General features: G+C 35.6%; 1 pseudogene; it reads right to left on the reverse strand.

Annotated features, from left to right (window-relative positions):
• Positions 1-194: 194 nt before the first annotated feature.
• Positions 195-8,877, reverse strand: LOC149822029 (putative invertase inhibitor; annotated as a pseudogene).
• Positions 8,878-19,020: the final 10,143 nt, after the last annotated feature.

A 19,020-nucleotide genomic window follows, 5' to 3' on the forward strand; every position in this document is an offset into this window, starting at 1 on the left:
AAAGAAATTTTGATTGGTGAGACCCTATACCTGAGCCTTAGTCTACAACTTGAGGAACATCACCCATGGCCTTTCAAGCAATAATACTATAACAGATTTTACTTCCTTGTTAACCAATAACATCAAGGATTGTTAGGAGGGGTAGGAAAGAAAAAGGAAATCTTGAATAGTTTACTTTTTATCTTTTATTCAAATACAAAGAATTGGCACAGCCACACAACTTGTATGTAGCAAGGAGAGCAACACCAATTTCTCACATCAACAGAAGCAGGACATCACATGCATTCCCACACCAACATTCAATCTATTCAGTTATGAGTTTGAGGATGACTAGACCAAGACTCCCAAGCTCTGTTAGATCCTGATTTTGCTTGGTCAGAGGTGACACACTCACCAATCCAGGCCCCTCTGTGAACTGGGATTCACAAGTGTCAGCATCCGTCATAACAGCCGATAGCTTGATGTTCACATCTCTATAGGCCTTTACCTTCAAATCAGAGATAGCAGACTTGAGCGCATCGATCGAGTCCAAATACAGTTCTTGGCAATCTTGGAGGCATGCTTTGGTGTAAGGATGAGGCTTCTTCTTGAGCAATTTGGTGATGTATGATAGGGTAGATGTTGCATTCTTGATACCAAGTTTCATCACAATGGTGTCTAGACCAGTTAGATCTGCGTTGTAGCTCCTCTTGTCTGCCTGGAGTGTAGTCAAGCAGAAGTTGTAATCAAGTGTTTGGTTGCATGTCTTGTGTATGAACTCTATGTCACCATTGACATGCACCAAGAAAGGAGAAAAGAAGACAGAGATAAGGAGAAGGCACACCAGGGTAGGAGTAGACATGGTTGGCATGTGTAAGAACTGAACCAAATGATTAGTATCTCTATGATGACAATTCAGTTTTTGGGTCTGAATAACTTTAATTAGGGGGGGAAAAAAGGCAATAACTTTAATGTGGTGGCCTGGTGGCAGCTGCCATAAAAGGTTAAATGTAGCACAGGATATCACAAGTAACACATGGAGAGTATTTATAAAGTTCTGTCCACAATGGAAGAAACGTACGTGCATTTGGCATGAGGTCAGCTGCATGCTTGTCAAAGTTGCCAAAGTGACCTCTGTTCAAGTATTTTGGTTCCATCCCTAAGCTTGGGACCTGCTTTGGGAAAAAACTGCATATATAGGTTATTGCTTGGTTAAAAGTTTGAAAACTTGAAGTTTTGGGAAGCACTGGACCAAACGTAAAGGATATATGGGAAGCCTTGAACAGTTTCTTAAGTTTAAGACATTAAAAATGATTTCTTTTTTTTATATTTACACAGAAACCATCCCAGGACCAGAGACCTAGCCGCACTGGCTCTGCCTGCCGTACTTATGGTCACTGTCCTGACAGCGTAAAACTCTGTAGGCTTACTCCTTCCCCTCAGGGAGTCGACACACTTCGAAGGGGGTGACACTCATGGGATTTGAACCCAGACCACCTGCCTAGCAGCCTAAGTCTCATCCCACTACACCAAACCCCTTTGGGGCAGAACATTACAAATGCTTGCAAACGTTTTGTTTGAGAATCTAGAGAGTATGACATGATTGATGATGCACTATCATAACCAAAGGGTCTTAGGTTCAAACCCCGAGGTGTCTCCCTTGACTATAGAGCTTAATGTTTGCTCAAGTTGACCTGACTGTTTAAATGGGCTAAAAATTATTGCCGTGGATTGTGTCAATCCAATTGAACCTCATGGTCCAAATGCTAGAATTTGGCTCTTGAAATGTGTTACTTCGATAAAAAAAAATGCTTTTATGAGCCAAGAAAATATCACATATTGTACACCATTGATTTTTTCAAGGGCATAAAGTCGTACCTACATGTCATAATCAGATGATTCAAGCGTCTATTCTCACTAACCGTATACTATATAAATCACGTCTTGTCGATGTAACGTTCAAATGATCTTTTGTCACTTTTTAAAAGTAAGCTCGACTTTGGATGGGGTAACTCTAGAACTGTAAATGGATATGACGTGGTTGGATATCTGATCCTAGTTTAGCATGTTTCTGGATTTGAATCCTTTAAAGTAAAACCTGAATGTGCATTCAGATCAGATTTGGATCTGTTTAATCAGATTATTTTTTGATTGGTTAAGTTTATTAAGTTGGATCTGGATTTGATTTGAATTAAAACCCAATCAGATTTCATCTTTTACATGTAAATAGCTTGTTTTCTATTTTTTCTGGATCCAGAATTATCACTTGTATTTTGGATTCAGATTTGGATCTATTGTTTTCATTTTGTATTTGAATTCAGATCCGGTAGGATCTGGCCCAAGTTCATTTTTTAATCTCTCTCTCTCTCTCATAGAGAGAGAGAAGAGAGAGAGAGAGCCTTGGAGAGATTGTTTCTAAAATTTGACCATATAGATGTGATCTACATGCTTGATTTTATGGGAATCGACTTTTGGATCCTTCGATTCTAACACCAAGTTAGGTTTTTATAAGATTCAAAAATCAAATGACTACAATTTTAAAAATATTCAATGCTTAAAAAGTCATCTTTTTTCTCAAAAAAAAAATGATCCAAGTGTGATTTCCTAGTAAATCATTCATGCAGTCAGATTTTTGAAAAACAAGCTGATCATGCACTATATATATATATATATATATATATATATATATATATATATATATATATATGTCTCTAACACTTTTTTGTGCTTACTACGTGCCTACCGAGCTTTGGAAAAATTGTTTCTATTTTTCCTAAAATCTGATCATACAAATGTGATCTAATTGTTTGATTTTGTGGGAATGGACTTTTGGATCATCCCATTTCAACACCAAGTTAGGTTTTTATAAGATTCAAAAATCAACGGTCTATAATTTTAAAAATATTCAATACTTAAAAATTCTTTTTTTTTTCAAAAAAACATGATCCAAGTGTGATTTCTAGCAAATTGATAATCCAGAACACATCTTTAGGGTCAGATTTTTTAAAAACAAGCTGAAAACCCTATCAAGCTTGGTAGGCACAAAAAGCGTCAGACACCTATATATATATATATATATATATATATATATATATATATATATATATATATATATATATATATATATATATATATATATATAATATGAAAGAACCCTCATTGAGAACCCAATAACTTAATGGGTCTTCCTTTCAGCAAGGTAGAACTCTGGGTTGAGGATATGTCCACTCGGTCTTACCCAACCATGATAAAGCAAAGACAACCTTTATGCACTGGTGAGATTCAATCCTGGGCCTTCAACTTGATGCAAGACAGACACACACACAGATATATATATATATATATATATATATATATATATATATATATATATATATATATATATATATATATATATATATATATATATATATATATATATATATATATATATATATATATATATAGAGAGAGAGAGAGAGAGAGAGAGAGAGAGAGAGAGAGAGGTGCTAAATCGCATGCCAAATAAGTTTTCTGAGCCTCTTTTTTTTTTTATTCTGACCGTACAGATGTGATCTATGTACTTGATTTTATAGGGATCAACTCTTGAAGTGTTTGATTCCAACACATAGGTGGGTTTTTATAAAGTTCTAAAAATCAACTGTCCAAAATCTTTGTAAATTTTTGAGGTTCCAAACATCATTTTTTCAGCGAAAAGTAATGATCCATATGTGGATTCTTAGTAAATCGACCATGCCCAACTCGTTTATGGGGCCAGAACCACATAAAAAGCACTGGAGAAGCTAAAAAAACTCAATTAGCACACGGTTTAGCATCAAATGGGTTTAGTGACATAATTGATGCATGATAGTAACTAACAATCATTTAAAACAGGCTTCTTTTTTTTCTTCTAATAAGTTTGAAAACTGAAAAAGGAGATGTGGCTATCTTTTTCAGAATGCCGGCAAAGAAAGCTTAATTCTTACGATAATGACTGATGGGGTACGAATGCGAGATCTAGACGGTTAAGTTGCACTGTCATGGCACTATTGATGCATAACCACAGCAAAAACTATTTCCAAACACTTTTTTAATAAACAAATGCAGTTTTTTTTCATAATGTTGGCCAACAACTTTGTATATAGATCCAATTTTCTAGGATCTTGGGTTGGAATTATACTGTCTTGGATCTGGAACCCCTAGTTCTTATACCCTGACTTGATTTTCAAAGAATCAAAATGCTTGTTAGGTCGCATCAGGCTGTTTTGGGCATTGTTGACCCAGATCCAAATTCATCCAGTTTAGGGTAGGGTTAGGTCCAAGACATGAACTCGATTACTAAGATCCATTTAAACTCAGCGATGATCTATGCTTGGTGTGGACCTAAACCATGCCCTGGAGGGTCGTTTAGGTTGGATTCAGGCCAAGTTGGAAATTTTTTCAGGCCTAGAAAAGGGGAACATCATTAACTAGGATGGGTCAGACTTTGGGTCCGACATGTACATAAACCCATTGAAGCATGACATGGTCAAGGATTCAGTATTTGGACCCTTTACTAGCATGGTCTTTTGGATCTTAACCTAGATAAGTATAACATGGACCATGTTTTGGTATTTGGACCTTTTACCAGCCTGGCAAGTTGGATACTAATCTAGACTGCAAATAGCCTAGAGAGGTATAAGTCCGCCTCTCATGGACTCTACTAATCGGGGAAAAAACCCATCCCGCAATACTTAATTGTGCTCTACTTTTTTTTCTCCAAATGATAACTAATCTTTACTTTATCATTAGAACATGTAACCATTCAAGTCCAATTAAATACCATGACCTGAACCAACAAGCTTGGGTTTGGTTAAGTGCTTTGCTTGCAAGTAATAGGTCTAGAATTCAAATCCTAAGATTAGCACAAATCCATCAAAAAGCTAACTCGACAGTTCCATGTGGCTTTTTTATTTTAAGAACCTCACTTTGGATCGTGTAGGAAAACAGAAGCAAGAAATGAGACTTTCTAAAGTTCAAGTGAAATAGGAAACGTGATATATATATATATATATATATATATATCAGGAATTAGTATTTTTTATTAAGTCTATGATTACATTGATCACAATTATGAAACTAGTATAAAGTTGGTCATATTTTATACAAACGAGTGCATATTTAGTTTACTTTTAATAAAATATTAAATATCATATAAAGTATTTAAATGCAACATAGGTTTAGGTCAAACCAAGAAGTAAGAAAAAAATAATGTTGTTACATTAAATTTTTGAAATTCTCAATTTCATCAAATACATTACATTTTTTTAATGTTCAATACATACAATTTAGTTTGTTAAATAAGCCATTAAAATTTTGAATAGTACATATATCTGAACTCTATATTAAATATATGAAAGTGAATGAAAGCATGAAAATATGCATATAAAAAACATGAAAATATGCATATAAAAAACATGAAAAAAATTGCAAGAAAAATATATAGGAAGTTTGTAGGGAAGCATGGGCCAAGCATGTGAAAAGCATAAGAGAAGCATGAAAGAATTAATGTGGTTCTCATGAAATTTTGAAAGTGAATGAAAGCATGAAAATATGCATATAAAAAACATGAAAATATGCATATAAAAAACATGAAAAAAATTGCAAGAAAAATATATAGGAAGTTTGTAGGGAAGCATGGGCCAAGCATGTGAAAAGCATAAGAGAAGCATGAAAGAATTAATGTGGTTCTCATGAAATTTTGAAAGTGAAGAGCATCACACTTCTAAAGGGAATTTCTATAAAACACGCTTTTCACCTACCTTAGATGGTGATACTGCATGAAATGCATGAAAAATGGGTACTCTCTTGGAACTGCAAACTAGTTAATTAATTTTCGAGAGGTTCAATAGTGAACCCCTTCTTCAATGCAACAAATCTTAAAGCCTGGTCAGATGAAGATGGTGATACCTGGGTGAAAATTTTATGATAGTGACAATGATCGGATTTATTAAAAAAATACGCTTGATGGTAATAGTTGTGGTTATGATATAAATATTGATGATGATGATGATGTTTGCACAAACACATCTGTGTTGATAATTAATATGATGGGGATGATGACACTGATGTTGATGCTGAATGTGATAGCATTCTTTTTTGGTGTTTTGAAAATGATGGTGGAGGTGGATTTGTATATGCTATGTGAAATGTCTGCTTCTGAAATTTCTAGTCTTCAATTAATCTAAATTTTGATTACGTTATTGCTGCTTGTGGTATGCTGTGCACGGCTTGGTTAGGTGTCTGTTTGTAATATTTCAAAAGTTAAGCTGTATTTGTAAATAAGAAAAAAGTTATTTTGTAATTTTTAAACTGTTTTTGTAATTTGTTTAATAGGCAGGCAGATGGCCAAAACCAGCGAGACCCTCACATTAGTGTCAAAGAAACCCATTACTCCTGCCTTTTCTGGCTACCCCAATCTGTTTTCACACTTGGGCCTTTTTTTTTTCGCCAAAACCAGTCAAGTAGCTGAGATTCAGGTGACTTGATGCATCATGATACCCCCCTGTATAACTTTGGTATGTAACAAACGTACATAAGTTATCTGGGTTTCTGTTTTGACAAATATTGACAGCATGCATGTTAGTTTTAAATATCTCCATCATTGATGATAAGGCCAATTAGTTGCCTCTGGTTTATTCTGTCAGCATTGTTTTTCTTGGTAATATCGGGCAATTTTGGTCATGCTCTCCCTTTGTTAATTGTTACCCTACGGCTTGGTGCAGTGGGATGGGGGCGTTGGCTGCTAAACCGGAGGTCATGGTTTGATTCTCATGGGCGTCACCCTTTGCCTAAGCCTACGCACAGCATAGGCCCCAGGGGTGGGTCATAGCTTTGGAGTTTTATGCTGCTGGTACGACAACCACAGGTATGGCAGAATGACTAAGTCTCTTTTTGTCGGGTAATGTTTCTTCAAATTATAAAACAAAATCTTATTACCAACGTCGCAGTGATCCAATTGTCGTTTTAAGTGTGACAAAACCATGCTCATGAATCCTTTAACTCCCTATCCACAACTGCAAAGACAACCAAAAACATCTGACCATGAAGATTAATACTATGGGCCGACAATAATATGCCAATATATTTTTCTTTTTAACAATGTATCATCTAGTAGAAAAATTGAATAGCATCTTTTAATAAACCCATCGATGCATGGACAGAAAAATAAGAACAAGTACGTAAATCAATTTCGTGTATCGTTCTCAATAACCGCCCTCGATCATCGGTTAATCATCTTTAAATGATGGCAATAGGCGGAAAGCAACCTGAAGGAGTCTTCGAATGAACCAAATATCTCCACCCTACCTACTTCTCGTTCACGTCATGCTTGTTTATAACTAAGCTCCACACCTTTCTAGTGACATGTCATTCATGATTTCTCTTTGATTCATCTTTGGGTTATCGTGCAACCATCCATGAATATTACATGAAACTCAATTGGAAGACATTTTCTACTATTAGGTTGTTCAATGATCCACCGCATGTATGCTCGCTTTCATTCTTCTTCACTTGAAAGAACGTTGCTTCTCGCACCTTTGTGCAATGGATCCTCTAGGTGCAATCAATTTTAGTTTGTTGGTTCTTTTGTGTGCATACAACAATTACTCTGTTGTTGCAGCTCTTCTTGAATTTTGTTTTATAATTATTCATGATCACATGATCTTTCAGAAATTCATGACAATGATCGACATTATTAAACCTTTTACCGATAGCAACCTCTCAATCGTTGGACTTTGTTGATAGCCACTAAAATTATTTGCAATCATGAAGTCTTTTCTTATACAGTTGTTCATACAACTTAGATGCCTCTACATCAAAGATTGCCAATTGCTCTTCCGCAAAAGACAACCCATTCATTGAGAACCTAGTAAACCTTAAACATTAGTGTATAAACCTAAAACATTTCTAAATCCCAACAAATGCTCACAAAACTCGCACAACATATTAACATTAGTGTATACACTATGATCTGATTTCTACTATAAATCGTTACTCTCTGATCTGATTTTCACTGTAAATCGCTACTCTCTGATCTGATTTCTATTGTAAATCGTTACTCTCTGATTTGATTTTCACTGTAAATCGCTACTCTCTGATCTGATTTCTACTGCAAAACGCTACTCTCTAATATAATTTCTACTATAAATCATTATTCTCTTATCTGATTTCTACTGTAAATCGCTACTCTCTGATTTGATTTTTACTATAAACTATTACTCTTTGATCTGATTTCTAATGTAAATTGATACTCTCTAATATGATCTATTTTATAAATTGCTTCTTTCTGCCTACTCAGTTTGACGTTGCCACCATTATCTCTTCTGTAAATCACTATTATTTGTCTACTTAATTCGACGCTTGCACCCTGGTATCATGATGAACAATAGACAGAATGTTGATTCCTTTATTAGTTCAACTATTTCTCACAAGCAGACGATGACAAATGGTGCTTCGACGACAGCAGGCGATGACAAAGGATGCTTCGACGACAGCAGGCGATGACAAAGGATGCTTCGACGACAGCAGACGACGACAAAATGTGTGTAGTCAAAGGAAGTTTCTATTACAGCAGATGGTGCGTTGTCAAAGGGTGATCCAGAACATTCATCGTCGAGTTCATTTCTTGTTGCAAAGTGATTCTATGTGCAGTTGAGGATACATCATCTCCAAGCAAACAAGATCATTAGTAATGGTAGCCCACTACACCATTTTTCTCGGATTGAGACTGATTCTTAGAGACTCTAACAATGGTGCACTCTTGAGAATATGCTTCACAAACTTTAGCTCAGGCACTGTCCCCTTGAAGGAGCCGATGGGCTCCGACTCAAGCAATGATAAGAGTCGCAAGAATATGAAAAGTTATTTATGGGAGGACATTTTCGTCAAACAGATATCTATTTTTTGGGAGGACATTTTTGTCAAATGCATATCTACTTTTTTAATATGTTATTTTATTATAAAATCATCACGGGTAACATTGGCATACACTACAAGAAACCTGTGGATTAGCGATGACTTAAATTCGTCGCTAATCCGACGCTAATTCGTCGCTAAACTGTTTAGCGACGGATTATCGTCAGATTAGCGACTGAAAACTTTCATCGCGAATTTTTCGACGCTAATCCGTGCCAGAACTTATCTGCCGCTAAGTCCATCGCTAATTTGCGACGGATTAGCGACAGATATGATCCATCGCGAGTCCTTCACTATTTTAAATTAGCGATGGATAATATTTGTCGCTAATCCATCGTTAAATTTTTAAAAAAAAAATTGCTCGTTGCCGGCGCGTTCTCCGGCAAGGAGCAATTTTTTTTCACAGAACCGGCGCGTTCCGGTAGGCTGCGACTCCGCGCGGATCCGGGGGAAGCTCCTCTTCAAGTTCCAGGTTTGCCACGAGAACCAGCCGAAGAGCTTCACGATAGTGGCGCGTTCCGGGGGGAGCTCCTCTCTTCAAGTTCCAGGTCTGCCACGAGAACCAGCCGAAGAGCTTCACGGTGGGGGCACTCAGCTTTAGCTGAGACTCTGCGCGGATCTTCACGAGCTGCAGGGGGAGGAGCAACGAGTACGACATCTTCGCAACTTCGGCAGGCTCTTCGCGACTTCGCGCGGATCTTCGCGACTCCGGCAGGCTCTTCGCGACTCCGGCAGGCTCTTCGCGACTTCGCGCGGATCTTCGCGACTTCGGCAGGCTCCAGTGGCTCCCCAACAGAAACCACCTCTTCGTCGCCACTCTCTTCGACTCCGGCAGGCTGCAGTGGCTCCCCAATGCCTCCTCTTCGTCGCCCCCTTGACGTCTCGGCTTCGACGAAGCTACGGCGGCTCCATCTGCGACTTCTCATGGGGATCGATTCTTTGTGCGTGTGTCGTCAGCGGAGCTTCGGGGATGGTTTAAATTGAACAGGGGGGGAACAAAGGGCGGAAAAATTTTGAACGGAGGAAGGGAAAATTTCGCGCCTCAGGTGGGACGAAAATTAGCGAGGAAATTTTTTCGTCCCTAATCCATCGCTAATTAGCGACGGATTAAGGACGGAAAAATTCCCTCGCTAATTAGCATTTTTTTGTAGTGTTTTGGCGACAAAAAAATATTGTCGCTAATCCCTCGCTAATTAGCGACGGAGATATTTCCATCACTAATTTTGCAAATATTTCAAATGTTAGCGACAAATAGTTTTCGCTCGCTAATCCGTCGCTAATTGGCGACGGAAAAAAATCATCGCAAATTTCCGTCGCTAAGTAGCATTTTTCTTGTAGTGATATGAATTATCGTGGGTCCCAAGATATTCCTTCGTATATATCGAAACACGTTAATTTGTCTTTGGGGGGAGAAGACACAACACCCTCTCCTTTTTAGCTCATAAAACGGTGGAGGACATGCTCCTTTGCCTTTTTCAAATGCAACGACTTTCTACATGGGACACTTTGGTAATCGTAGCTATCCTAGCCGTCCAATTCCAATCGAGGAATTTATATGCATAGTAGGCTAGGATATGGTATATGATTAGTCGTAATTAATCATATGTAATAGGATATGCCTCTTTTCTCATGTGGAGCACAGAATTGTCTCTTCTTTCCTGTTCGTACAAAAAAACAAACTGCATATGCTGCTGATTTTAATATTACAGTAAAAAAAACTCTTTCGTGTAACTTTCAGTGGCCAATATTCCACACACACACACATATTGGTAGCTGCTCACTAGTTTGGTGCTCAAAGAAGGTCACTCAGGTTGCTCGTTCATCCAGCCGAATGATGGACATTCAAAGTCTTTTTTACGTAAAAAGGCTTTTACTAGCTTTAAAATAATGCCAGTAAAAGTCTAAGCGAACACTTTTAGACTTTTAATAGCATTATTTTAGCACTGTTAAGTCGTTTTTGCACAAAAAAAGATGCTGAGTGTCCATCACCCCGTGCGATGGACGCTCAGCATGAGTGACCTTCATCCAAGCATGTAAAACCTTGTAGATCACATTTGTACAGTTAGATTCAAAAGAAAAGAATAAAAAATCAATGAAAATTGTGAACAAAATTCAATACACAAGAAATTCTTGTATTACTGGTTTTTGAGAATAACAAAATCACTGTGCTTTTAGAGGTTAAGATTAAAGATCGGTCATTGACGAATTCTTGTGTAACAATGCACACTTTTACCCTGGGTTCATCCTTCAGCTAGTGCATAAATCCTTACAGTGGTATCAAAGCCTAGATCAAATAACCCCGTCTCAGTCAGCAACTCAGATTCTCTGCAACAAAAAAAACAAAGAAAGAGGGCGATACCAAATACGAAACAAAAAAGATATAAAAGGGTAACAGGGTTTTTTTCTGGGCATCACTGGAAAAGTTTGTGTTGTAAAAAAAAACCAGGTGTTGCCGGAATCATCGACTGTAGCCGACAAAGATAAAAACTCTAATAACCCTTTCTCTGAGCGCTCAAAAATCATCATATGTTTGGTGGTGTCTGGTCCCTCATAAGAGGGAAAAAGGAGATAAGATAGAATAAAAGAGAAAACCGGCAGTCGGTAGTCGGCGTGTTAGGGGCATAACGACCCCTTCACGGAGATCCTCTCGTTTGTCCGACCACTCAATCGTCGAAAATCTCCTCCTTTCTCAGAAACGACTCCCCTCTTCCTCGGCACTAAACGATAGAAGCTAGAGGAGGTTGATCGAGGGTCTCTCCATCTGAGACACCGAGTCGCACTCTCGGTAAGCTTCAACGAGTGTCGTCGGTCGGCGGTGGCAATGGCCTGAATCGTCGGCGGGAACCAAGATTTATTCCATAAACATAATTTGTTTACTGAAATTTTTCAAAACCGGGTTTCAGTTTGTTATTTTCCCAAAAACAGACTTCTTGATTTTTCAAAAATTATAGAAAGGTGCATTTAACTTTCTGTTTAACTTAAAAGGTCTTTGTATTTACAGTTTCGAGGTTTATGTTCTGATTTTTTTGCATAGAGCTTCTTACTTTTATGTCATTACAGAATAATGTATATACTTTTCTGTTTAATTTGAAAATGTTAAGAACTACTTTTCTAAGGTTCTCTTTTGCTATGAACAACCTTGTAACTTTTTTTGATATTACAAAAAAATGATTCTATTTTACAAAAAAACTCTTAGTGCCTTATTTTGTTAGAATTGCATGAGATTTAGTATTTTATGTGTGTTATTTTACAATTAATTATTCTTGATGCATGCCTAAACTAGAATAGTGACAAAAAATATTTAAATTTATTTATTTTGGAGAATTACTAATTAACAAATATTTTAATCTTAGTATTTCTCTATGTTTAGGCAAATGGCAAACATAATAATTATGATTGAGTTATCCAAAATAGAGAAATTAAATGGAATGAATTTTGAAATGTAGAGAAAAATGGAATACATATTAACATGTGACAAAACCTTACATGTACTAAAAAAGACAAAACCCACTAACTAACAAATCCAGTAAAGAAGAAAAAAAAATTTATAATAAGCTTATTAAGGATGACCAACTCGCTCGAAAAACTCTCCTTACATTCATGTAAGATGATCTTATTCAGGTATTTGAGGGCTACGACTCAGCCAAGAAGATGATAGAGGCGATCATGAAAAAGTATGATACAACTCATGCAAGATGAAGGAGACTGACAATGTAGTCAGCCATGTAAATCACATGATGATAATGGCCAAGAATTTGATCGTAGTTGAGAATGAAATCCCAGAAAGGATGCAGATCTTTATTGTCCCAAATAATTTTCCTCCATGAAAAATAATGGCAGTAGCTATGAGGCTAAATCAGAAAAGCCTCACCTTAGTTGAGTTCTCTCTACAATTGGCTCTTGAGCAAGAGCACATGAATAAAGATAGAGGAGAGAAGTCACGAACACACAAGACTCATTCCTTGAACTTTCACATGAATCAAGCCAAAGGGCTCATTCTTCAAGAAATTCAAGAAAAAATTTAAGGGTTGGCATGTGCAAAATAAGAATTCGTAAGCAACAACAAAGGGTTATTGTTTTTTCCATGGAAAATTTGGGCATTTCAAGAAGGTTTGCCCAAACATACCAAAGAAGGAAAATCCATAAAAGCAGGTGACAAAGCATGAAGTGGTATGCACGATGTCTGGGTCACTTATCACAGGTAGCAATCTCTCAGGTTGGTGGATAAACTCAAGGGTGACACAACATATCTCAATTACAAATGAAGGACTTGTGAAACTAAAGGAGCTGATGTCTGAAGACCATAAGGTATACATGAGCAATAACACCTACAACGATATGGTCAGAATAAGAATTTATATGCTTCAATTAGATGTGACTAGTTTGAGATTAACAAATGCATTGCATGTACCTTTCCTAAGAAGAAATCTTTTAGTTGTAACACTCTGTCAAGAAGGGCTTTGAAGTTTGTTTTCATTTGAAAAACATGAGAAAGTGAAGCTTAGGGGTCACTATGATGTAAACCATGACACCTTTCACCTTAATGTAACTCCTTTAAAAATTAATGCAATGAGTTTTTCTATTTATATGATTATGAAATGATTGTGGATGCGTATTTATGACATTTTTAAGGTTAGGGCATGTGAATATGAATAAAATGAAAAGAATTGTAAGCATGGGGTTGTTACATTTACTTAAAAATATGAACCATGCATACCTAAAAAAATGACTAGGAAACCTTTTCCTAAAGGTAGCAAGGCATTTAAGTTATTAATTGTAGTGCATATTGATATATGTAGGTTCTTAATAGTAAAAACACATAAAAAATCATATTTTATCACATTCATAAATGACTATTCAAGGTATGTTTGTATCTATCTAATTTTAGAAAAATTGAAGCTCTAGAAAGGTTTAAGGCATATAAACATGAAGTCAAAGGGTTATTAAGAAAAAATATACAAATAATTAGATATGATAGAGATTGTGAATAAAACTTTGGTGAATTTAAGTCTTACTGCAGTGATAGTAATATAACCCCTCATACAACTATGCCTTGTACACCACAAAAAAATGGTTTAGCAGAGAGAAACAATAAAACACTAATGGATATGACAAGATTCATGTTGACACATGATAACCTTCTCAAGAAGTTATGTTGAGAAGCCAAAAGCATTGCCATGTATATTCATAACAAAGTTCCTTCTAGAGTTGTAAAACTTATACCTTATAAATTGTGGACTTATATAAAACCAGATTTAAGTCATTTGCGAAAGTAGGGGTTATTTGCACATGTGTTGATTTTTAGTCAGATGAGAGACAAGTTAGATAGTAAGACTATTATGTGTATTTTTGTGGAGTACCCAAAGGGATCAAAGGGTTATAGACTATAATTCTAAAAAATGATTTATAGAAAGAAATGAAGTAAATTTTTTGAAAAGCAAATAATGTAGCTTTGATCATGAGGATGATGGAGTCCTTTTTGATATCATAACTGATTTTGGGGTGCCTATTCAACAATTTGAGCATAGTGATCCAATTATGAATGACGAGCAGTCTTTAGGTTGAACCTGTGATTGGGCAAAAAAAGGTCAAGAGCTCCTTATTTAGATGAATGTTACATTTTCTTAAGTGAAGAATTGTGTTATTACATGAACAATGATTAAACTCTTATTAATCTAAGTTTTAATGATGCAATTGTCTCAAATAAATCTAAACATTAGATAAAGACAATGAAAGATAAGTTGAATTCTATAGAAAAGAAAGAGTTTGAGAACTAATTGCTTTGTCTGTGGATTGCAAGGCAATATGTAGTAAGTGGTTCTCAAAAAGAACTTAAGGCTGATGAACTATTTATAAACTCAAGGCAAGATTAGTTGTGAAAGGTTATTCTCAACGTGAGGATATAGATTATGAAAAAATATATTCCCCTATAGCAAAATTGGCTTCTATTATTTTGGCATTGGTGATTTATTTTGATCTTCACCTATATCAAATGGATGTGAAACAACTTTCTTGAATGGTAAATTAAAATAAATTATATTTATGCAACAACCAGATGACTTTCAAATTGAAGGTCAAGAGAATAAAGTATACAAGTTAAATAAATCCTTATATGGGCTTAAATAGATATCTATGCAGTGATATTTGACATTTTATAAGGTCATAACCAAGTTGGGTTAGGAGGCAAATAATTTGGACCACTATGTATATGTCAAAAAAAGTCAGAGTAGTTTATCATTTTGTCCTTTTATGTTGATGACATATTAAATGAAAGAACTAAGACTTAGTCTCATTTATCATTTCTAAGTCATTTTTGCCATTAATATATCATCAAGTCTTGGTTAAGTTTAGGGAGAGCAGTAGACCAGGGGAAACAGGGCCCCGCCTTGCCTTGCCCAGTTTGAATTGGGAATGAAGGACATGAAATAGGGATAGAGAAAGAGATGAAGGTTAAAATCAAAACCCGTGCAGGGATGGAGGCCGGGATGAACTTACGCTTCCCCTGCCTTGCCCCACCCCTGATCTTCGTTAGTAAAATAACTAAAATACCTTTAGGGATGTAAGTGGACCAGGGGAAAAGGGGTCTCACTCTGCCTTGCCACGTTTGGACCGGGGATGGAGAACATGAAACTGGGATGGAGGTTAAAATCAAAACCCGTGCAGGGATTGGAGGGAAGAATTTTGAGATGGGGCGAGGCTGGAGACCTTTCCCCCCCCCCTCCTCTGCCCTGGTCCATTGCCATCCATTCTTAGTTAAGTTCTCAATTTAAAATGAAAGATATGGAAGAAGCTACATATATTCTTGAAATTAAAATATAGAGAGATAGAAAATTGAGATTATTATGCCTAAGTCAATTAAAGTATTTTAACCACATTCTAAGAAAACTTAGACTGGAAAACACTAAGGCAAAGCAAAACTCATGTAATTAAAGGCCTAAAACTAAGTAAGAATGATTGTCTAAAAAATGAACATGAAAAGTTGAATGTTTCTTATGCTCAAACAATTAGAAGCATGATGTATGTTATGCTATGTACTAGACATGATTTAAATTTTGTTGTGAGACTAGTAAGTAAATACTAGAGTAATCCTAAGATCCTTCATTGAAAAGCAGTGAAAATAATGTTTCAATTACACTAAAGTTTGTGGGTTATTTTGATACAGATTTTGTTGGTGATAGAGATGAAGCAAAATTCACCTCTAGTTATATCTTTATCTTAAGAGGTGGGGAAATTGTATGGCCATGCAAAAACAAGGGTGTATGACACAACATACCTAGAAAGTTGAATACATAGCCCGCAATATGAGAACCACTTTTGGTGTCTAGAATAGCTTCCTAAATGACTTGAAATTAGATATTTTAAAAGATCAAGTTCAAATTTATTGTGTTAACAAAGTTGTTATAGATTTGATTCACATAGAAGCATATAGCTCTAAGAGTAAGCATATTGTGGTTAAATATCAATATGTTCATGATATGCTTACAAAGAATGAAATAACAGTTGACTATGTTCCTTTAAGTGGCATGGTAGCAGATTCATTGACCAAAATTGTCACTGAGAAAGTTTTCACTAGACATGTGAGTTAGATGAGACTCAGTTATGTCTAAATAGTGAGTATATAAGTCCACATAGATTGTGTGAATACAATACTACTCAAGAGTGTGTGTCAATGCATAGACCTTGTTATGAACAAGCTTGGTAATAGAGGTTGTCCCTTATGGCCAAGTAGAAGATGTAGGAAATAATGGTCATAAGACAATCGTTGGAGTAGTGCCAACACATGTACAATTATAAGTTAAATAAAAACTAAACACTCATATTGAAGATAATCAAAATACAAAAAATACATTGAATATGTTTGAAGGAACAATTTTCCAATGGACATGTACCAATCCAACTCCCTTTTAGGATTACAAGAAGGGCTTAATGGGGCCAGAATTTAATACACGAGATTCTTGGATTATCAATTTTCTAGAAACAAGAAAATCATTTTGAAAGGCTTAGAGGTTGATATCAAAGATCAGTCTTTGACGATTTCTTGCATAACAATGCACGCTTTGACCCCGGGTTCACCCTTCTACTAGTGCATAAATCCTTACAATGCAATTATATAGATCATCGAGGGCCAGTATTTCATAATTCATAACAGAATTACCAAAAACTTCTTAGGTAGGTGGAAAGCGTACTTCCCAAAAACTCACTTTAGAAGTGTGATACTCCTCACTTTCTATATGCTTTTCTCATATTTTCCATGTGCTTTCACTCACTTCCCAAGTGCTTTCTTTAAATTGGTAACCACCATTGTTAAATTTGAACAAAAAATTAATTATTATACTGAAAAATCATGAAATATAAGAACAATCAATTTTATTTTAGTTTTTATTTGCTTCTTTTTTTATTCCTATTCAGGATATTGCTTTTGTTTATTTCTATTTTACTTTCAAATTGATACTTTGCTTCTCTCTTCCTATAAATTTTAAAATGTCATGCTTCTCGCTTCTCATATTGGTTCTTGCTTCTCATATCGGTTCTTGCTTCTGCTCTTCTACTTTCTAGTCTGGTAACCTTGATCCATACACTTTTAAACTAGATTGTAGCATAAGCCAAATGATCATTTTGCTTAAACAACTCTTAGCAGTGGTTTAATAAAAATATCAACCTTATTGGTACTAGAGATCTAAAAGACATTGTTTTCCAAATAAAGTGGTAGTCGATCTCAATGTACTTTATTTGAAGATAGAAAAACATGAAATGTAATCATATTATAATACAAATAGTTTGATGGATAAGTTTGACAGTAGCATAAGCAAGTGAATGATGTTCTACCTCTGCACTAGACTTGGCTAGTAAGATGTTTTTTTGCACCCCAAGATCCCTAGCATAGTTTGTTAGAAAGAAGACACATTTCATGGTGCCTTGTACATATCTCAGAATTTTGCTTTTTAGTTGTAAATGAAAATAATAGGAGCTTCCCCATGAGTGGAGGCATGAATTCATTTTGATAGGAAAGGTGCTTTCGACATTTATTGTATGGTGACACATATTTCTCATGAAGATGTTTGTTTAATTCAATCCTCTTAGGAAAGAGACCATTCTTCATAGGAAAGAGGACCTCTTTCATATGAAATGGCGTGAGACAAAACACCCTCTCTCTAAAAGTTAAGGATTGATATGACCCATGGATCATGAAAAGAAATTACTTCATCCAATGGTGATGCCAATCAATGTTGTCAGTATCGGTATCGGCCCCGAATCATTTGGCCAACAATTCAAGTGTATCAGCCGATACCAATTCTCAAGTGAATCATTCTGAATCGGTTAAAAAATAATTAAAAAAATATTTTATGTCAATAACCATTAAAATAATATGAAAAATTAATTTAAAGAAGTTTTTACATTTATTAAAAAACAACTGATTCGGGTTAATATAGTATCAATTTTCTGTCGATACAATATGTATATAGGTTGATACTGACAACATCGATCCCAACTTTACTAACATTGGTGTTATTCAAGGTCATTTCTGCATTTGAGCTTGATCAAGGGTCATCACTAGCATATCGTCCTTAATTCAAGAACAATCCATAATAAATTTTCACTTTGAATCTTAAAAACATTAATGCAAAGATCGAAAGTTATTCATGCAAATTCTTTGTTAATTTTATCAGGATGAATGAATAATAAAAGGATCACCAATGTGTTTCTGAAAAAAAAATGATATAAATAAATAAATAAATAAATAAATAAATAAAACTCTCGAAACTGATTATGCATACTCTTATGGCTTGCGTATATGAATCTCATCAATCCATATTTTGAAAACCTGGGAGATTGGTCCAATGAAAACTTGCTTACTAACTCACCCCATGAAGAAAGGACTTCTTTCGGACCATGCCTCGTGCTTTTAGATATGATGTACTTGATCTTTATTTTCAAGTAGGAAATTGTACCAAGGCAATAGAGGACGAGTAGGAAATCGGCTTTAGTTTTTAATATCCTCTTTAAATGACATCCATTTAGGAACTACGAGGTGTATGATTTTACATATTTTGGCTCAGTTGGAATGACAACAAATGATAAAAAAATGACCATACTGTACGGCAAAAA

Source organism: Nuphar pumila, chromosome 11, assembly GCF_984573655.1.
Source record: "Nuphar pumila chromosome 11, dmNupPumi1.hap1.1, whole genome shotgun sequence".
NCBI lineage: Eukaryota > Viridiplantae > Streptophyta > Magnoliopsida > Nymphaeales > Nymphaeaceae > Nuphar > Nuphar pumila.